The sequence below is a fragment of the Manis javanica genome, chromosome 11, assembly GCF_040802235.1.
Source record: "Manis javanica isolate MJ-LG chromosome 11, MJ_LKY, whole genome shotgun sequence".
NCBI classification, from domain to species: Eukaryota; Metazoa; Chordata; class Mammalia; order Pholidota; family Manidae; genus Manis; species Manis javanica.
The window spans coordinates 103,964,131-103,983,425 of record NC_133166.1 but is presented as its reverse complement, the minus strand read 5'-3'; the positions used below and the strand labels follow the sequence as shown (position 1 = coordinate 103,983,425).

At 53.8% G+C, this 19,295-nt stretch overlaps 1 long non-coding RNA gene across 1 annotated transcript in view; it reads left to right on the top strand.

Annotated features, from left to right (window-relative positions):
* Positions 1 to 18,826, top strand: part of LOC108409946 (uncharacterized) — a 117,091-nt gene extending 98,265 nt beyond the window's left edge. The window contains exon 3 of the long non-coding RNA XR_001856369.3: positions 18,192 to 18,826. This is a non-coding gene — a long non-coding RNA (uncharacterized lncRNA). The remainder of the gene's footprint in view (positions 1 to 18,191) is intronic.
* Positions 18,827 to 19,295: the final 469 nt, after the last annotated feature.

The following is a 19,295-nucleotide window of genomic DNA, read 5'->3' as shown; positions in this document are numbered from 1 at the left end:
CCTTCCCATTCTCTCTTCCCCTCTCTTCCTCTCCTCAGGCATCCATTCATGCATGCGTCCTCTCAGCAGGTAGTTCTAGCAGCTGCTAGGTGTCCCACACCATCCTGCAAGCTGCCAACTCAGAGATGAAAAGGCAGGGCTCAGGGCTCCTCCCGCCTAGGGCCTGCGGAGGCCGGGGCACGCAGGTGGCAGGCGGGGGCCAGCGGGGGACTGCCGGAGAGAGCCACCAGAGAGCCCCAGGTCCCTTCAGCGGCTCAGGCAGAGCATCTGAGTCGTGGGAAACTCTGGGATCAAGGAGACAAGACTCAGAGCCCCTCGAAGGGATGCGGGCCTGCCTGGCTCCCTGCTCCCTCCTTCCCAGCCCGCGGGGAGACTTCTGGGGGAGCGCACGGGTAATGCGAGCAGGCTGCCCCCTATCCAAATCCCAGGTCTACCACTTTCTATGTGATCATAACAAGCCACCGAATCTTTATTATTATTATTATTGGTTATTTATTTATAAAATGGACTTTATTCTTTTGAGCACTTTTAGGTTCATAGAAAATACAAAGAGTTCCACACATGCACCGCCTCCCCCATTCCCAGCACCCCCACCCGAGGGGCAGTTTTGTTGAGCCACGGAGCGTTCCCCGACAGGTCATTATCACCCAAGTCCATAGCTCACCTTCGGGTTTGCTCTTGATCTTGTGGGTTCTATGGGTTTTGATGGGTATGTAATGACGATCTGTACCTACCATCACGGTATCATACGGAATGACTTCACCACCCTAAAAACTCTCTATGCTCTGCTTTCATTTAATATTTTTACCCTCAGTTTTTCTTCTTTGAAAAGGGAGAGATAATAGTCTCACAGGTTGATAATGAGGACAAACAAAATAACATGAGTGCCTTGTTTAGGTGTACATTATTTATATGCACTATTTCCATGAGAAGCCCAGAGCCCTCAGCCAGTGGGCCTGGATCGTGGTGCCTGCTGTCGGAGGAGGGGGAGAGCCAGTGCGGAGGGGTGGACTTTCTCCAGAGCTGCAGGGCAGCAGGTGGCCTCACCTGGTTTGGGTGGTAGTCTACTTGGGGAGCAGTAGTGGGTGGGAGGAGGAGGCCCTTGGGGTTCCTAGGGGACCCTGCGCTTGTCCCTGCCCCTGAAGTAACCGGTCCGGCGTTCCCTGGGCAGTCCTCAGGCTGCTCTTGGCAGGGCTCGGAGAGCCTGCGTGAGTCACATCCACGTGGCTGATGTGGAGAGGGAGAGGGGAGGGCCGAACAGGAGGGTTCCTACCCAGGCTGGGCCACGCTGGCTTGGAGAAATCATTCCTGAAAGTCTGGCAGGAAGTGGGCTGCCGTGGGCTCCTAACCTGCCATGCAGGCAGACGAGTAAACAGTCTCCAATGAGAGTCCCAGATGCCCGGCTTATTCCAGAGATCCCGACGCTCACTCTGGTCTCCAGGGGGGGACCAGCCTGAGGGAGCCCTTTGCAAGCCGAAGCAGGACTGCTGATCTCTCTCGTCCCTCCAGCCTCCAGACAGGGATCTTGCCCAGGAGCCCTCAGGCTCTTCCTGCACCCAGACAGGCAGTGTCCACACAGGGAGAAGGAGAGCTGGCAGTAGAGACGGCACAAATGTATCACCTTGCACTCAGACAGAAAAGTAATTCTGAGGCTGTCTAGACAGAGCAAGTGAGCTGGGCCAGGGTGCTAGAGACATGGGTGGGCCATGCGGTAGGCGAGTGTGGTCACCCCCAGTATCCGCCTCTGTTGGGTCTGTCACCAGGCAGGCGCACAACTGGGTTTGGGTATGTGATGTGCTTGTTGTATATGTACTGAGAATTTATTGGCCTGTGGTGAGGATGGCAGGGAGGGAGAGGATGGAACGGAACACATCTGTGACCTGATTTTTTGTTTTCCTGTCTTTTGGTTAAGGGCCTTGGCTGTGCTTGGGGTTGGAGGAAGAAGTCAGGGAAATAGGGCAGGGCCAGGGGAAGGGAAGACGGGGCCTGGGAATGAATGCTACTTGGCTGGGCACAGAGACAGGGAACTGGTTTGATCCTGGGAAGGCCTCTGCTCCTCGTGGGGTGGGAGGTGGCTCAGTTTCCCTGTGTGAAAAGTCAGTGAGGAAGAAAAGTATGATCACATGAATATTTAGCAGCATCGCCGACGGATACAACATGCGACCACATCATACATGAAGGCAGGAGTATATGAACACACACCCCTTCAAGTAGTTGCAGACACAGCCATGCCGTCAACGGCGCAGTGAAAGCTCACCCTTTCTACTTGCACGTGCGCTGCCGCTGAAGCACACACACACTTGTTCACCAGTCACACTGACCCCAAAGAGCAGGGCAAATGTGCCTTGAACCATCATAACCCCTTGGACTTTGCAATCTAATGCCCATCTCAAGTTTTCTGCAGACTTCAAGAGGGCACTCCTGCTTTCGATGGATCATTCAGCCCAGGGCCCTCTGGCTATTCCTTGTGACTGTCCCTATTCCACACCACCTCTGTGCAGATGGAGATCAAGGCAGAAACACGAGGCTTCTGTGATGTGGCAAACTTGGGAAGATTTGAAGAAATGAATAGATTGACATTTTAGTATTGCAAACTGCTTAGTAAGCAATAGACATTTCTCTTCTTATTTTTAAAAATCCAGTGGTCATTTTCACAGCTCAGAATCCAGCCTCGCCATGTTATTCAGCACATCTCCTTCTCCCTCTTCTCCGTGGTCTTCTCAGGGGCCAAATCCCAGCTCCTCTTACTTTCTTACATGGAACAAGTCGGCTCTCTTCAAGATGTGTCCCCAGATTTGGCTCCTTCCCCCTTAGCATAGCCAAGAACTCACTGGAAACTCTGAAAATAGCCCCTGTGGCTTGCTGATTAAGCTCCTAAAACAGAGGCCATCTGCCTCCCCAATCTTCCCCTATCTGGGATAGTTTGTATTTTTCTAGTTAAAGATAATTATGCAAGTACACACTTAGACAGAAACACAGAACTCTTTATCCACTTCCTCAAATAGATTAACCAGAGAATGGATTCATCTGTGCCAGGCTCTGGCCAGTAAGCTAAATCTAAAATTGCTGCCTCTGCCCCAACCCTGCTTCCCACCCCGTACTTTTAAGGGTTCATGGGGCTCTTCTCACCATGGATTTATTAATTTAAAAAGTGAACATCATTGAGATGCCAAGCACTCTTCTTGGGGTGAATAAAACAAAGCCACAGAACTTAAGGAGCTCAAATTATAGATGGAATAGTGGGTAAGTAAACATGTAATCATGATATAATGAGATTAGGCCTGTGATAGGAAAGTGAAATATGTTACTGTAATTCAGAGGAAGGGTGATTTAACCAGTTTAGGGGTGGAGGTGCAAGGAAGGTGTGCAGGATGAGTGGACGTCATCACTTAAAGAAGAGGGTGTGTCCTTGGAGATCAAACCGAACCTCATTCATTCGTCCATTCATTCACTTACTCTTTTTTTAGTACTGTGCTAAGCGACGCACATCATGGACGGACTTTACTTGGTAATAGAAAAAGTAAGTTTTAACGAACATGTGAATGTTCTGGAAGGAGAAGCTGAGTCAGGTGAACCTGTCTACAGAGGTGATGTGTAGGCTGAGATCTAAAGGAAGAAGAGCTACATGGAAGAGACTGGGAACATGTTCGGGCAAAGGAAGGAACATGTTTAAGCCTGAAAGCGAGAAAAAGCTTGATGCTTATAAGAATCCCCAAGAAGTCTAGCATCCTTGATGCTAAGAAACCCAGAGGAGACTGGTATGAGATGGAGATGAGAATAGCCAGGGTTCAGACATATTATGAGAAACCCCCTAAACTCCCACACTTCCTCCAGATACAGTAAAAGTGCAGAGTTAGGGAAACTTTAAGAAAGCAGAGCCTGGAGTTCAACTCTATGAGTAGGATTCAGCCCTATGAGATTAAAGGGCTTTGGGGTGAAGGCTGATCTGACCAGCATGCAGCTGAGTCTGGTTGCCCAAGGGCATCTAGTCACCCCAGCTTGGGACATCTGGTCTGGTACAAGTGTAAGCCTGCAGAGCTGGAACCGTGAGTATACTGTAGCCAGTGCCACAGGAAGGCACGGGATTCTCCTCCCTTACAGACTTACCACTGTGGCGAGTGCAAGCGTGTGACTCCAAAAGGGTGTCACGCAGCATCAGGTAGGGGTGCGTCGGCCCAATGTGACCAGCCTGCACGTAAGGCACCATGTGACAGTCCGTGATGGCCAAAAGGAAAGGAACTGATGGTGGCCTGGCAGAGTCTCAAGTTCTCCTTCTCTTGGCATTTGAAAGCCAGATGGACTGTTTCAGACTGAGTGACCACTGTGGTCCTCAGGCCCCAGAGGGATGCAGATTGGAGCTCAAGCAGCTGTGAATAGTAAAAAGAGGCAGGTACTTACTTTTATTCCAAGCTGGTGATGTTGGTCATACAAGTTACACTAAGTTAAAGGATGGGAAGCCTTCAAAAGGATTTAGACAGGGAAATGTCCAGATCAGAATTATGTTTGTAAATAAGAGAATATCAACATAGTTTAAATCTGTAATGTTATTTATGGTTAACCAGCAGGAAATCCGGAAATGGGGCATGCTCAGGGTGGTTGGGCAGCTCAGTGATATCATTTAAGACCCAAGCTTTTTCTATCCTTCCACAACCCCGTCCTCCATGTGTGGGCTCTTTATTCTCTTGCTTGTGTCCTCATGGTTGCAAGATGGCTGCCTGAGCTCCAGACACAATAATATTATTCGAGGCAGGGAGGAGGGGGAAGGGACAGGGTTAGTCACCATTGATTCTTTCTCTCAGAGAAACAAAACACTCCCAGAAGCTGATCACAGGTTTCTCTTTACTTCTCGTTGGTCAGAACTGGATCACCTTGCTCCTCTGACCACAAACGAGGCTAGAACATTGAATATCCAGATTGCTCATTATGATTGAGTGCTTGGAGCCAGACACACTGCTGCCTGGAGCAAAGCTGGGGTTCTGACGGCCAGGTAAAAAGAGGAGTGACTGCTGGGTAGAGAATAAACAGTGATGGTCACAAAGGCGAGAGAAGATGGCTCCAGCTACGATGGTGGCATTGGCGATAGAGGGATCTAAGAGGTGGAAGTCACAGGCCTTGGTGATGGGATGTAGGGAATGAAGGAAGGGAAAGAAAACAGGATGATTTTCAGGCTTCTAGCTTGAGCAGCCAGTGGACTATGATGGTATCTACTAAGAGGATATGAAAAAGAAACACAGGTGTGGGAAGATGAAGGACCCACTTTTGGACATTCTGAGGGTAAGGTCTGCATGTATCCAAATATTAAAATCACGTATGCAGTGGAAATCTCTCTCTGGAGCTCAGAGAAAGGTTCTGAGAAAGGATAGGGATTTGAAAGTCATTGGAAGCCATGGGAGTGGATGAGTTTATTGGAGAGGGTGGGTTGCCCAGAAAGAAATACAACTTAAAAGAGGTTGAGGAGAAAAAAGAGAGCATTTTTAACTAACACAGCGGGAGATGCATGGGGAGGGGTTAGATTTGGCCACGAGGAGCAGAAACTGACTCCTGCGCTTTAACGCAGAGGGGTTTATTTTTCTCTGGTCACAAGAACTGCGGCGAGAGGCCAGTGCAGGTTTCAGGAATGTCTTCAAGGACCCAGGCCCCTTAGCTCTCCCAGGGCAGGCGCCCTGCACACGTGGCCTTTGAGGGCTGCAGACTGGCTGCTCTGCCTGCGAGCATCACGTCACAGACTCAGAGAGCGCGGAGAAAAGCTGGAGACACTTGCCAGACATGTGCCAGCTCTGCCTGCTCCTTTTTTGTTAAAAACGTTATATTCCATTAGCCAGAAGGGTGTCCCATCCTAGCCCCTGGCAACAAGGGGCCTGGAAAATCAGTCTTTTTAGGAAGGCAGGTTGATCTCCCTTCTCAAACAAAAGCCGTGTATTGTAAGAGAGGCAGAAGGGGAAATGGATAAAGGCTGGGCAGTGAGCAGTGCCTGCCAGAGCCCTACAGAATGCGCAGAATCTGCTTGGATGACGTGCAAAGGGCCTCCAGGCAAGGGACCAGCAGGAGCGAAGGCCTGGGGTGGGAAGGCGCCAGGAGTGTGGGGGGAATTGCAAAGGGTCCAGTTCAGCTGGAGCTTCCCATGTGCACAGCGGGAGGGGCAGGCGGAGGCAGTTTGTGTCGCCTGCGTCTGTGGAACTGGCCTCCTACCTGGACACACTCTGCAGAGCGAGTGGGTCAGGCATGGGGGGAGCAACGGTAGACAGGGAGCACATCTGGGAAAGTCACGTTCAGTTGCAACAGGCAGACAGCGATTGACGTGCAGAGACAAGCAAGTGATGACAAATCTCCTGACAGCCTGGCAGTGACAGCCATGGCAGAGGGCTGCTCAGCAGCACCCGTGGACACTCTCAGGCCAAAGCAGACCCCCAAGATGCCCTCTTTGCTCTGAATAAACCATTGAGGTAGATGCGTTCCCAGCCTCTTGCCTGAGGTCCATGAATTATTGTCCTTCTTCCTCCTACCTTCCTCCCAGGTCGCCCAGAGGTGACCTCACTAATCTGTGAGCTCCTTCCACCCAGTCCAACCTTTCAGGCTACAGTAAGAGCAGGACACCCGGTGGTGCTGGGGGCTGGCGTGGCAAATGCTGATTCCAGCTCTAGGGCATGGTTCGCCCATTCACTGGCCTCTTCCCAGCATCCACTGGTCCTGAGCCAGCATCTACACAGGTCGGGGGAGGACACAGCCTCCTTCGCCACGCCTGGGCCATAGGCTGCTGGCCTTCTGGACCAGGAGGCACTTCAGACTCTCGCCAGCCTCTTGTTACCAGCAAAGCTCTTTCTCCTTTGGCCTCTGAAGGGGCAGAGAGCAGGGGGCCAGCATCCCACTCAACACATGCCGCGTTCCCTCCGCCTCCCCTCCCCCAGGCAGAGTGCCCACCCTGTCGGCATGGGTGCTCTCCTGACCTCTGCATCCTTTGCATTACTGTTTTGAGGACCCTCTTCAGTTTGCTACGTTTTATGAAAAGCCAGAACCGAGGAAATGGGACAGGGTGAGGCAGGGGCATTATTTCAGGTGGGGGCCGTGAGGGTCTGCTACCACTTTTATCAGGTGTCTGGAGGAGTGCGATCCCTCTGATTCTGGGGGCTCTGGGCTACAGCACAGATGTCAGAACCCCCTCCAGAGAAATGCCGGAATGGAAGGACCAAGTAATGGACACATCACTAGCCTGCTCTCCCACCTGTTCCAGAAAGCCCTCTACAACATGCCTGCATGAGGTCGGGCAGAAAACTCCTTACAACTCACAGCTTCTCTGGTGCTCAGATCCACTGCTGGGCAGTCCTGCAGATCAAAAGGAAACAAACCCTCCTTGTGTTATAAATAACAAGCAGGACTGGCCACCTTCTCTCCCGCAGACACCCTACAATTGCTCTTCACCCCACAGAAGGCCTCACTGAAGGGCACTCTGCCCCCACACATTGGTCTGTCATCCCCATTTCATAGATGAGGACGCCGACAGCAGGAGAGCTGGAGTGCTGGCGCTTGGTCTAGAGGTGGGCCCCAACCCCTTGGCGCCACTGCTGTTTGGATTGGAACCCCACGTCTGTGTCCTCTCCCCTGCATTGGTCTGTTAGCATTTGGGGCTGGGGAGTCGTTACGGGGGCCGTGCTGAGCATTGTGGGATATGTGGCAGTGTCCCTGGCCTCTGCCCACTTGATGCCAGGAACACCCCTTCCTCCAGCTGTGACAACCCAAATCTTCCCCAGACGTGGCCAGAACGTTCTCTTGTGGTAGGCGGCATCACTCCTGGTTGTTTTGTCTGTACCCTATCACCCATTGTCTCTCTCCACTGAGCTCAGACAGTTCCCTTGCACCCACTAGCCCCCATTCTCCCCACTGGCGTCACAGCATCTGCTTGGTCTCTCCATCAGCCATCAGGCCAGATAATGACGAGGCCGCTCCTTGCCTCCAAGTCTCTTCTCCAGAGCAACCTTCAAAGTTCCTTCATCTTTTCCGATATGCCGTGGCTTCTGGGCCTCTCCTCATGCCAGCAGCTGTCAGCAGACCGGCACCAGTGTGAGAGTTGGGCTAGACGACATGAAGAACTTCCTCCCGCCCATCCCCTCCCTCACTCCTCTGTCGGGGGCAGCCAGGATCAGCTGTCACTTCCTCTGTGAAGCCCTCGATGCCTCCACCAGATGGGTGGCTGTTTGCCTCCTTTAGTACCCGTGACTCTCCTTTCCCGCCTTAAATCCTCAGCATTTGCCCACCCTGTCTCCCACGCCCGCTCTCCTCTCTTCCGCTTGCCCATCACCTCCCTGGCAGCATCAGCAGGAGCCTGCCACGTACGTAGCCTCTCGCTAAATCTGGCAGATGAGTGGATACACAATAGCAGCCAGGTTGGTAGGGGTGAAAATGCTTTCAAAAGACACGAAGCCTGACACAAATACAAAGGGTTTCTATTTTTTTTTCTCTCTGTCCTCTATCCCAGCCCTTCCCTCTATGGTCCTTTCTAAACCAGACCAGCAGATTGGCAGGGAAAATTAACCAAGGTTTATTTGAGAAATGGGGGACTTGGGGAAGAGGGTGCCCTCTAGAATGTTTTCTCATTCTCTAGCCGGGGTCGGTTGCTCCAGCGAGGGTTAATGTGTGGGCTGCCAGTCCCCTCTCTCCCTGCCCTCCTGGTGATTTGCAGGCCTCCTTGTTAGGGGAGTTCAAGTCTCCCTAGCACCTCCCACCTGGAAAAGTACCTCACAGCATGCATGGTGAACAAGGAGTGCATTCACAGGAGAGGGAGGCTGGGGGTGGGCGCTGGACCGAGGCACCCATCGGTTCTGGAATCTGGGTGAGTCTTCCAGTTGCACTAAAGGCATGTTGCTGTGCCTGGCCCAGAGGGCAGCCACACATGCCTGGCACCCCCCACATGTCCCTCCACTCCCCCTCTCCTGGAGCCTGAGAGGACCGTGGAATCAATGGGCCATTGCTCCACTGGGCTTCTAGGTTTCGCTCTCCTTGCAGGCCTTTGCCAAGTGGCAGGCTCACTTTCAAGTTCAGCGCCATCTGTGAACAGAGCCCGTAGGTGCTTGGAGGGCAGGAGAAGGAGAGGAACTCCCGAGGTGCACAGTCCTGCCCGGGGAGCTCTTGCCTGACAGGGGACCCATCTGCCCTCAGGAAGTCAGGGAGAGAGGCCCCACAGGATGAAGGCTCTCTAGTGCACGCAGTCACGCCCCGCCATCAAAGCCCCCACCTCCCCTCTGTGAGATCAGCTCCAAGGTGGGGACAGGGGCTTTGGAAAGGTTCAGAGGAGAGGTGAGAGGGAGGTGGAGCACAGATCCCCAGCCAGCATGGAGGAGGCTCTTCGGACCAGTCCAGGAACAGCAGGCGTGAGCAAGGCGGGGCTGTGGCTGACCCCAAGGCCCCTGTGCCCACCCCACTCTGTGGAAGCAGGAGAGGAACGTTGACTGTATGGAGCCAGCTGTTTCTATCCCTCAGGCCCACAGCCTTCTCTGGTCCAAGGTCAGGAATGTGACGGTGGTTTGGAAAGAGGAGTGACCATAAGGTGGTGGGCCTTTGGGGAGAGCGCTGAGCTAGGGCCTGAGCCTTAGGCCTGTGTCACTCACTGGCCAAGCCACCAAGTGACTTTGGACCAGTGCCTCTGGCCCTACATCTCAGAACTCAAAGCCAGTGCTTGACTTGGGAGACGGGGACCAGGACGGTCGGGCTGGATCGGCTTCCGGCCAAGGCAGACAGGCTGCAGCCTCAGCCCATCTCAGCCCCGGCCTGCCCAGCCTCCAGCCCCCAAAGTCAGGGTCGCTCTGCAACAGGCAAGAGGATGGCAAGAGCACCGGTTCTGGATGCCTCTGTAGCCACACAAATGGATTCAGCATGCACCACAGGACCTCCCCCCTCCCCAAGGCAGAGGAACCTGACAGGCCAGCTCCACAGGCTGCGACCAAGGAAATGAGATTTAACAGGGAGAAATGTCAGGCCCTGAGCTTAAGTTCAGAAACCCAAGTGTGTGAGCACAGAATGATGGAAGCAGGGCTTAGAAGCAGCATGTCTGGAAACGCTTGTAGGATTGTAGATGATAAACTTGGTGTGACTCAGCTGCTGGTGAAAACCAGCATTTGCTCTTTCAGTGTATGGATGGGAATGTTTACACTGTGCTCAGCAAATCTCACGCTCTCCTCAAAATAGCCTCTGGGGCGGGGACTGCTCTATAATCTCCCTTTGCAGAAAAGGAGATGGAGGCACAGGGAGATTTAAGCAATTTACCCGAGAACTCGTAGCTGCTAAGTGGTGAAGCAGGATTAGTCTGGATCCAGACCCTGAAAGCTCTGGATGGGAGCATGGGATTTTGGACAGTCACTCTCCGCTCTGTGCCAGAAAGAACCTGTTGTCAGGAGTCTTCTATTTTGTTTGAAGACCATTACTGCAGGTCTTCACTAGAGCAAAATGACAAAGAGCATGTTTAGTAATGTTGAAGAAAGGAATGTTTGGGATGTTACAATATCCATCTCCCCGAGGGCCCTGGGCAATGTGGGGATTAGCCTGGATGCCACGCTCACATCCTCTCCCCTAGACCCACCTTCACCGCCGCTGGAGTCACAACAAGCTTGACACCCCTAAACCCTGGAAGCTTCCCACCCATGCCCCGTCTGGGCCCAGCCTTCTGCCTCTGCAGTGCACCTCTACTTGAGCCAGTTCTCTCCACGCATGGTCATGTCTCCAGTCTAGGCACCCCTTGTGCACCGCAAGCCCCTCCTCGGGACTCCCGTCTTCCCTCGCCACCACCAAGCCGCCCCCCACCTGCAGCCAGCATGGGCTCCGCCAGCGAGATGCGGACTGGGCCGCTTAGAGCCCTTCCGTACTTGGTGCTACACGTGGGGTCTGACCCCAGCTCCTGCCCTGCCCTGACTCCCCCGCAGAAAAACCACACCGCTTTTCTTCCTTCTCTGCTCCATGTCACGCCCTTCTTGCCCTGAGTCCCTCACACACGCTGTTCCCTCTGCCCAGAGTGCTGTTCCCCACTCCCCAACTCCCGTATCGGCTCCTTCCCATCCTTCAGGTCTGGCTTCATGTAATTCTCCCCTCGAGGGGCTCGTGCACTCAAGCCCCCGAGGGGGTTGGCTCTGCTTATACTCGTACAGCATCCTAGTCTTTGCATCCTTGACAGCACACCACACAGCTTGAAATTACGTATCTGCAGTACGTTTACTGGACATGCCGGGGGCATGAGAAACTTTGTTGCTGTTCACGCAGCAAGCACAAGGCCACAGGGAGACTGTGGCGATTCAATAAATACTTGCTGAGCACATGAAGGGTCTGGAGAAGTGGTCTGGGGACCGTGACAGCTGTGCACGCCTGAGAGAAGGCCTGTATCTCAGAACTGTCACTGGCTTATTTAGCAAAAGCTAAGAGGACACTTGCTGGGTCCTGGGCACGGCTTTAAGCACTTTCTGACTGTCATCAAGCAATCCTCATGACAGTCCTGTGAGGTAGGTGCTGGTGTTACCGCTGTTTTACAGATAAAGAAAACAGACAGGGAGAGGCTAAAAAACGTGCCAAAGCTTTTGAAGCCATGAGGGGCAGAGACAGGTTTTGAACCAGAGTCCATGCTGTCAAGCACCTCAATATGAGGCCAGTGTATAGAAGCTTCCAGAAGTCTCCTCTCTATCAGCAGAAGACATGCTGTCCAAGGGGTGGTCCCAGATGCAGGGGCCCGACACCAGAGGCCTGGCCAGCTTGCTAGGAAGGAGTCAGGTGTGGGCACAGCTGATGTCTCTGGCCTCCGAGGCTGGCCTCACCCTATCCAGGGCAGCTGGGGGATAGAAGATTCATGGACAGGAAGGTGCTTCGGCGAAGCTGGAACGTGCTCCCTGGGTAGGAGGTCTTGCCGGTCCCCAGGCTGGCCAGGACTGGAATATCAACAAGGTCTTCAGGGCACACCGAAGGCAGGGGACACACCAGGCAGGGAAATGGTTCCTGCTAACTCAGCCCATTGCTTTCCTTCCTGCCCGGCCGCCTGCCCTCCTTCCTGACCTGCCCCCACTCTGGGAGGTGGGGGGAGAGTGAGGCAGAAGGAGGGGGAGGCAGCCAGCACAGAGGAGCCTGGCTGCCCTTAGCACGACCAAAAATCCCTCCTGATTTATGAGGTTTGGTCCCTGCTCATTGTTTTTGGATTAAACAGAACCCTCTGGCCCATTCTCAGTGCCTCGGCACAGGGTTTGTTTTCCAGGCGTGTTGCCTCGGCCTGCCCTGGAATTTCTGTGGCTAAGGGGGCAGTGCGGCCCAGGGTGGGTCTGGGGCAGGGGCAGCTATAGCACCCATCTGGTGGAATGGGCAGGGGTCCTGGGGGTCTCTGGCATTTCATCAGAGGAGCCGGGAGGGTGGCCTCAATCCCCGGTTCTCCCCAGCAGGTGCTGGGTGAGAGCTGTGGGCACAGCCTGCAGACCCATTTCAGTTGTACAGTTTCCGCTCTGTCCCGACTGCAGCGGGAGCTGCGGCGTGGTGGCAGAGAAAAGCTCCCAGCACAGGCAGGCGCCTGCAGAGATGCCTGGGCCTGGTGGGGCAGTGCAGCCTGGGCTGCGCTCAGGACACATTGGGAGCTGCCATCAAAGACAGAAGGTGGGGACGAGGAGGCTGGAGAGAGGGGCTGGAGGCAGCTCCTGAGACCTTCAGGAAGGAGACGGAAGATGAATCAGGGCACTGGAGAAAATAAACATGCAGAATAGAAAAAGGAAAAAGGATATGCAAGGAGCTGTTCATATCCTCCTGGAGGGCAAGAGAGGACGGCTTCATCTCTAAACTGCAGCCAGAAGTGTTGAGTTAGACCCCAGGAAGAGGGCCGTGCCCACCCTTATCTGATAGCATGGGTTACACCGCGAGGCACCCTCCTCAGAAGCTCAGGGGAGGATGGGGTGTTGGGGAGTGGGCCAAAGACCTCCCGTGGCCCTTCTACACACACTTTATGATTTCCTAAGGGCCAGGAAGGACAGAGAAGCAAGAAGAACAACCTTGAAGAGCCAGGAGTAAAGGGCAGGGCTGACATTCATGGGTGCCCTGGGTCAGGCACAGTGCCAGGGACTCTGCTGACATTATCTCGCTTAGGGCTCACGAGCTGATTTCTTTCACAAAGGGATAAATGGGCAGCTGATCACCGCCAAACAGCAATCATAGCAGAATCAGGATCTGAGCTCAGGTCTGACACAAATGCCCACGACCTTCCTGGGAAAGATAGCAGGAGGCCACGGGAGACAGCCTGGCACAGTGGAGAGGCTGCCTGAGGGCTGACCGTCGAGGGCCAAGATCACACATCTGGGTCTGACATGCAGAGCTGTCTTGTTGACCTTGGATAAATCATTTCCATATCTGAGTCCCAGTTTCCCATGTTACAAGGTGGGCCAGCTGCTCTCGTAGCCTTTCCACCTGCAAGCATGTCATGTTTAATGGGGAGCCTGCTTCCCATTCACTGCCTTAGCCTTCTCCTTCCCACCTCGGGGATTAGGTTCCATTCTGGGCATACCCTCTAGGTAGGCGTACCTCTGCCTGCTGCCAATTCAAGAGTTAGTGCGGAGACTGCAAGTTATCAGGACACCTTCTCTAAGTGGATGGGATTGCTTGATTAACCAAATAAAGAAACAGTTATTAAGCCTACCGTGTGCCTGGTGTGCCACTTAAATGGCATTACAAAGGACAGCAAGACTTGATCTCTCTAACCCCCAGGAACTTCCAGGCTAATGGGAAATCTGTATTAACAGAGGATGTTTGCCACGTGTGATCACGTTTAGAGATGTCTGTATAGAAAAGCTTTGTAAGCCACGACCACTCTAGCCAGCCTCTTCCACTCTGAGGCTAGAAGGCAAGATCCGTGAGAGCCGAGGTCAGGGGTGTTTGGGACCACACAGCCTCTGTTTTGACCCTTGGATGCTGGCCGCCTCTGACACTGGAGCCAACCCTGCTGAAATCCTCGTCAGTAAGTGTGATTAGTGTGAGCATGGGGCTAGCACGGACGGTGTGGCCACACTGAGAGGGCAGCCCCCCCACCGCCCGCCAACTGCAGGAGGGAGGACCCTGGGAGGAAGAGGCCCTCTGGCAGCCCCCTTCTGCCAGAGGGATGGGGATGTTTACAGGCCTGGAGGAGGGAGAGGAAGATGCTCGTTCCAATGATTGCAAATAAATACCTGGGTCAGCTGGAGAGCAGTGGACCAGGAAGGTGTGGGGAGAGACCGTACCAGAGGGTGGGCAAAGCCGGCTCCGAAGGGCCTTGCGGGTGATGTTAAGGGGCCTGAGCTTTTTCCTGAGAGCAGCAGAGAAGCTGTCCCTCCTGCCCTTCTGTGGACAGTCCCTCTTCTGCCCTCCTTTACAAGCCTCCCAGCTGCCTAGAATAAAGTCCCTCCTCCTTGGTGTAGTCAGCCTGTGCTCACCCTCTAAAGCACAATTCAGACACCCTTCCCTCCAGGCACCCTTCTTGAGCCACCTCGTTTCATTCACTGACTCACTCTGTCCCATTCAGATGTGCACTAAGCACCCCCAGAGGGCCAGGCACTGGGTGAGGGACTGAACAGGCAGGCGTGGCGCCTGCGCTCACACCGCCTGTGGGATGCAGTGGGCTGGAAGCCTCAGCGACAGCTCCTCTCTTGGTCTCCTTGGGGGCCCGAGCCAATGAGGCCATCAAGGACCCTTCTGTAAGCACACACCTCCCTCCGGGACAGACAGCTCCCCAGGGCCTTCTCATCTCTGTATTTTGGGGGTGGTTGGCATACTGCTGGGCCCTTGGGGGTGCTCAGCCCACATTTAGAGATGTCTGGCTTTTCAGCAATGTTAAACTAAGTGGGAAGTTCCCCTGGCTGACCCCCACCCTCTCCCTGTTCTCCCCAGTTCCAGCCCAGCTCCTCTGCAGAGAAGAGCAGCGGAAGCTCCCGCTGAACCTTTGGCCCCAGGATGCAGAAAGAGAACACAGACAGGAGGGGGTGGGAGCGGCGGAAACGCCCGGGCTGAATGCCTCCAGACAAGGAGGGCGGGGGGGTCTTGGTCCTCTGGGCTCTGGAATGTGACGAGGGCTGGCCAGGGCATCCTGGGACGGCTCCTCCCCAAGCCACTGGCTCCTCACCCTGGACAGAGCCACGCTGGCGGCCCCTCCTGGGCCTCGTGGTGCACTGGTGCCCCATGGTGGACAGAACACAGGTCCTCATCTCACTCCCTTGTGAGGGTGTGTGTCCCGCTGCGGAGAGGGCTCAGGAGCCTGGGTGCCACAGGGTGCTGTTCCCACCCCTGTGGGGCTGAGCCTTAACATGGCCTCTGCGCTTTTTCCACTGTGACCTCAGACCTGTCTCCTAGGCTCTCTGGGTGTTTGCCTGGCACACTCATTGTCAGGATGGGCTGACCCTGCCTGGCATCACCCTCCACCAAATCAGGCTGAGACTAACCCCTGCTGGTGGGCATGGCCCAGCACAACCTTGAAAACAGACACTGGCTCTTCTGAGGCTAGTGTGATACCCCCTGGGGCTTGGGCACCCTGTGTAGCCCCTCTGCCTTCAGGGTTTGGGGAGATGGGAGTGCCTGTGCCCGCACATCCAAGGTCTCTGCTGCCCTGCAGCTCCGCATGCCCAGAGACGGCCCTCTGCTCCTGTTGGGGGGGGCAGAGGGCAGAGACAGGAGGGATGGAGAAGCCGTGGAGGCTGGGGGTTCAGGGTGATGTGGAAGGTGTGGAGGACGGGGTTCTCCCAGGCTGAGACAGAGCCCTGGAATGCCATGGCAAGTGGGAGCATCCGCTTTTTAAATTTAAATTTTATTTTCCTCCCTAATAACAGGCTGTATGCAGCTGCAGGAAGGAGACGGGTGTTGACCTTGCAGAAGCCACTGAGTCCTGTCCCCCGGCTCCGCTCAGGGCTCTGTGCTGCCCCCTCGCCTCCCAGGGCCTCCTGATGGACATTGCCCTGGTCCCAGCAAGGAGGCTAAGCAGGGCTCGTGGGAGAAATGCTGCAGGGAGCCAGGCAGAGGCAGGGGGCGGCCACCACAGCTGGGAGATGCCAGGCGGGACAGGCAGAGATGAGGAGGGGAGCATGGGAAGGCCTAAGGGTAAGGAACGGTCAGACCGGCTGTGCGGAAAGGAGCAGGGCCTGGGTTTATGTGCCAGCGGGAAGGAAGAGCCGAGTGTGTCCTGAGCATGCCTGTGTGCTGGGCACTGGGTAAGGGGCATTTAGGTATTTATTTCACGTACTCTCCATGCCGCAAGCTTTTGACCTCTTTTACAGGAGGCTCGACTTCGGTAAGGAGTTTAAACAATTTGCTTGTGGTCCCATTGCTGAAGTGAAGAAGTGTGGATTTGAATCCGGGTCTACCCGATTCCCAGTGGGTTCCCAGCACTCTGTCGGCAGTTCACCTGAGGAAGGAGGCATGGCTAGATCAGAGAAGGCCAGAGGAGTGAACCCCAGAATTCTGGAAACTTAACTGAGCAGAACCGGCCAACCTGCCTCCTTTCCTTCCTCCCTACACACTCCCCACCAACATGACTTCCTGAGCAATTGCAACCTGTCAGACATGGTATTAGGTCTGATGTGAGTAAGAACCGGCCCTTGCCCTGGGGAAACTCACAATCCCTTGGGAAATTCTGGGAAACTGAGGCAGCTCTTTACACACACCCTATTTTTATCTCTTGTCTTTACTTCTGAGTTACTCGTAGGGACCAGCAAACTCCTGCCTCTCCCTCCAGCCCCAGCCCCCTGTGTTTTGAGAGTTAGCCTGTCCAGCTGCTGCCAGGGCCCTCCCCACTCCGGGCGCTGCCCCACAGGCTACAGCCAGCATGGTCAGGGACACCTCTGGTGTCCTGGGCAGCCCAGTGGGCCTGGGCAGCCCAGATTCTCCAGGTCATAAGTCATGCTGACTTCCAAGCCTGGAACAAATGAACACATCCTTGGCTTCCAGCGTCTTCCTTTCACAGCTCCTGCCCCAGCGTCTCCTATGCAGAGAATCACTCACCACACCCTATTCCTCTCCACTGTGAAAACACAGTGCACCGCCTGGCCACTCGCATAGCTGTTGCCATCAAATAAACTCAGTCTGGCAACCAAAAACTGTTCCAAAGTAGCTCAAGTTATTTGTACTCATGCCCAAATACTATAAAGAGAATGGGGCAGATCAGAACAATATTTCTCAGAAGCCTGTTTTTCCACTCCCATTTGTTTTTTGCAGATCAAATCTGATCCGGTAACTCTCCTTCCCCAAATTCCTACCTCCCAAACTTCTCTTAGCTCTAGGCCCCTTCTTCTTCTGTCCCTGTTCCTCCTGATTCTGCAGCACGAACCCCAAAATACAGTCTTGTAAGGCCTGCAAGCCCTCCCTGAAGCTGACCGGGTAGAGCCCCTCTTTCCTAGACAGAAGGGAGGGCAAAGGCTGACAGTTTTTGCCATCGCAGGGCTGTCACCATGGGTAGCCCTTCCGGATCATGCCGAGCCCCACCCGGGCAGAATGATTTCCCAGCAAAGTGACCATGCTAACCTAACTATTCTGGTTAGTCCTGATCTAAATATTTTGTCCCAATCCCAAACTGCAATGGGTGACAGTCCGTCGACTGTCCCAATTTTCAGTTGCGAAAATATGGTTACCATATCTCATATGCTTCCTCTTAGCAACCCTCGTATATCTTGATTCTGTTAGATTCATGTTATATTGCTATAGACTGAACATTTATGTCTCCCCCGCCCCAAATTCATATGTTGAAATCCTAATCCCAGTGTGATTATAATAGGATATGGGGCCTCTGGGAGGCCGTCATGAAGTTGGTGCCCTTATAAAAGCGACACCAGGGAACTGCCTGCCCCTTTAGCTATGTGAGGGCACAGGGCGAAGACAGCTGTCTGTGAGTCAGGAAATGGGGTTTACCCAGGCACCAAAACTGCCAGTGACTTGATGTTGGATTTCCCAGCTTCCAGAACCATAAGAAATAAATTTCTGTTGTTTATAAGCCACCCAGTCTCTCTGGTTTTCTGTTACAGCAGCGTGAATGGACTACATACACTGCTGTTGATCCATTCGTGTCACTCGGTCACCTAGAGACCGTCAGTCCCTTGAGGTCCCAGACTGTTTATTCTCTCTCTATGCTCAGCCTCATATTAGGTCTGTAGTAATTAGCTAATGCTGCATAACAAATTATCTCAGATATTAATGACTTATAAAAATAATAATCATTTATTATCTCTCATTTTTCCTAGGGATCAGGAATCTGGGAGTGGCTTGGCTGGGTAGTTCTGGCTCAGCTCTCATGAAATTATGGCCAAAACGTTAGGCAAGGCTGTGGCATCGGAGGCCAGATTCGGACCAGAGAATCCACTTGCAAGGCTGCCTGTTCACGTGGCTGGCAGGTGGGTGGTGGCAGTCGGGGGCAAGCCTTGGGTCCTCTTCAAGAGGACCTCTCCATGCGGCCCGTGCTTCCTCACAATGTGGTTGCTGGATTCCAAAGGCAAACATCTTGAGACAGAGAGAGCCAGGCAGAAGCGGAATCCTTTTTTATGACCTAAGCTTCAGAAGTCACGTGGTATCACCTCTGCTGTGCTGTAGGTCAGGACAACCCCAAGCCCCCTCTGACTCAGGGGGGAGGCATCGTAAACCCCACCTCTCAGCAAGAGGACTTCTGGCCACATTGTAAGAAGAGCTGCTGGGATGGGATAAATGTGTGCGTGTGGCCACCTTTGGAGAATAGAGTGCCACAACATCTCTGGCTCTTGGGAGCCTGTGGCCAGCACTCACGGGTGACCAAGTATTCTCTGACACCTGGAACTCAAACAGCCGTATCACTGAAGTCCTGAGATAAAGAGGAAAATAAATTCAGAGTCCTAATTCTTCACCATTCCCAATATCCACGCTGTTTGCACAGTCTTAGAGTGTCTTCCCTACCCTGAATATGGCCCCAACCAGATAACATGCCTTGACCAACAGGTTATGGTTTTAAGGCCCGAGTTTGGGGGTGGGCCATTTATGATACATTTTGAGGCAGTGAATAACTGACATAGCCCTCTCCTCATGCTGCCATGGAAGGATGTCACGCACTGGGAGCCTGTGTTCTAGTCGGGCTCAGTCCCTCTAATAGACAGAATAATGCCCCATGTCCGTGTCTTAATCCCCAGAACCTGTGAATATGTTACCCACCAAGGCAAAAGGGACCTTGCAGATGGGATTAAGTTAAGGATCTTGAGGTGGAAACAGTTTCCTGGATTATCCACGAGGGCCCAACCTCATTGCACAGGCCTTTATGAGGGGGAGGCAGGAAGGTCACAACCAGAGGGGAGGTGTGAGAGTGGGGCAGGGTGTCGGGTGCA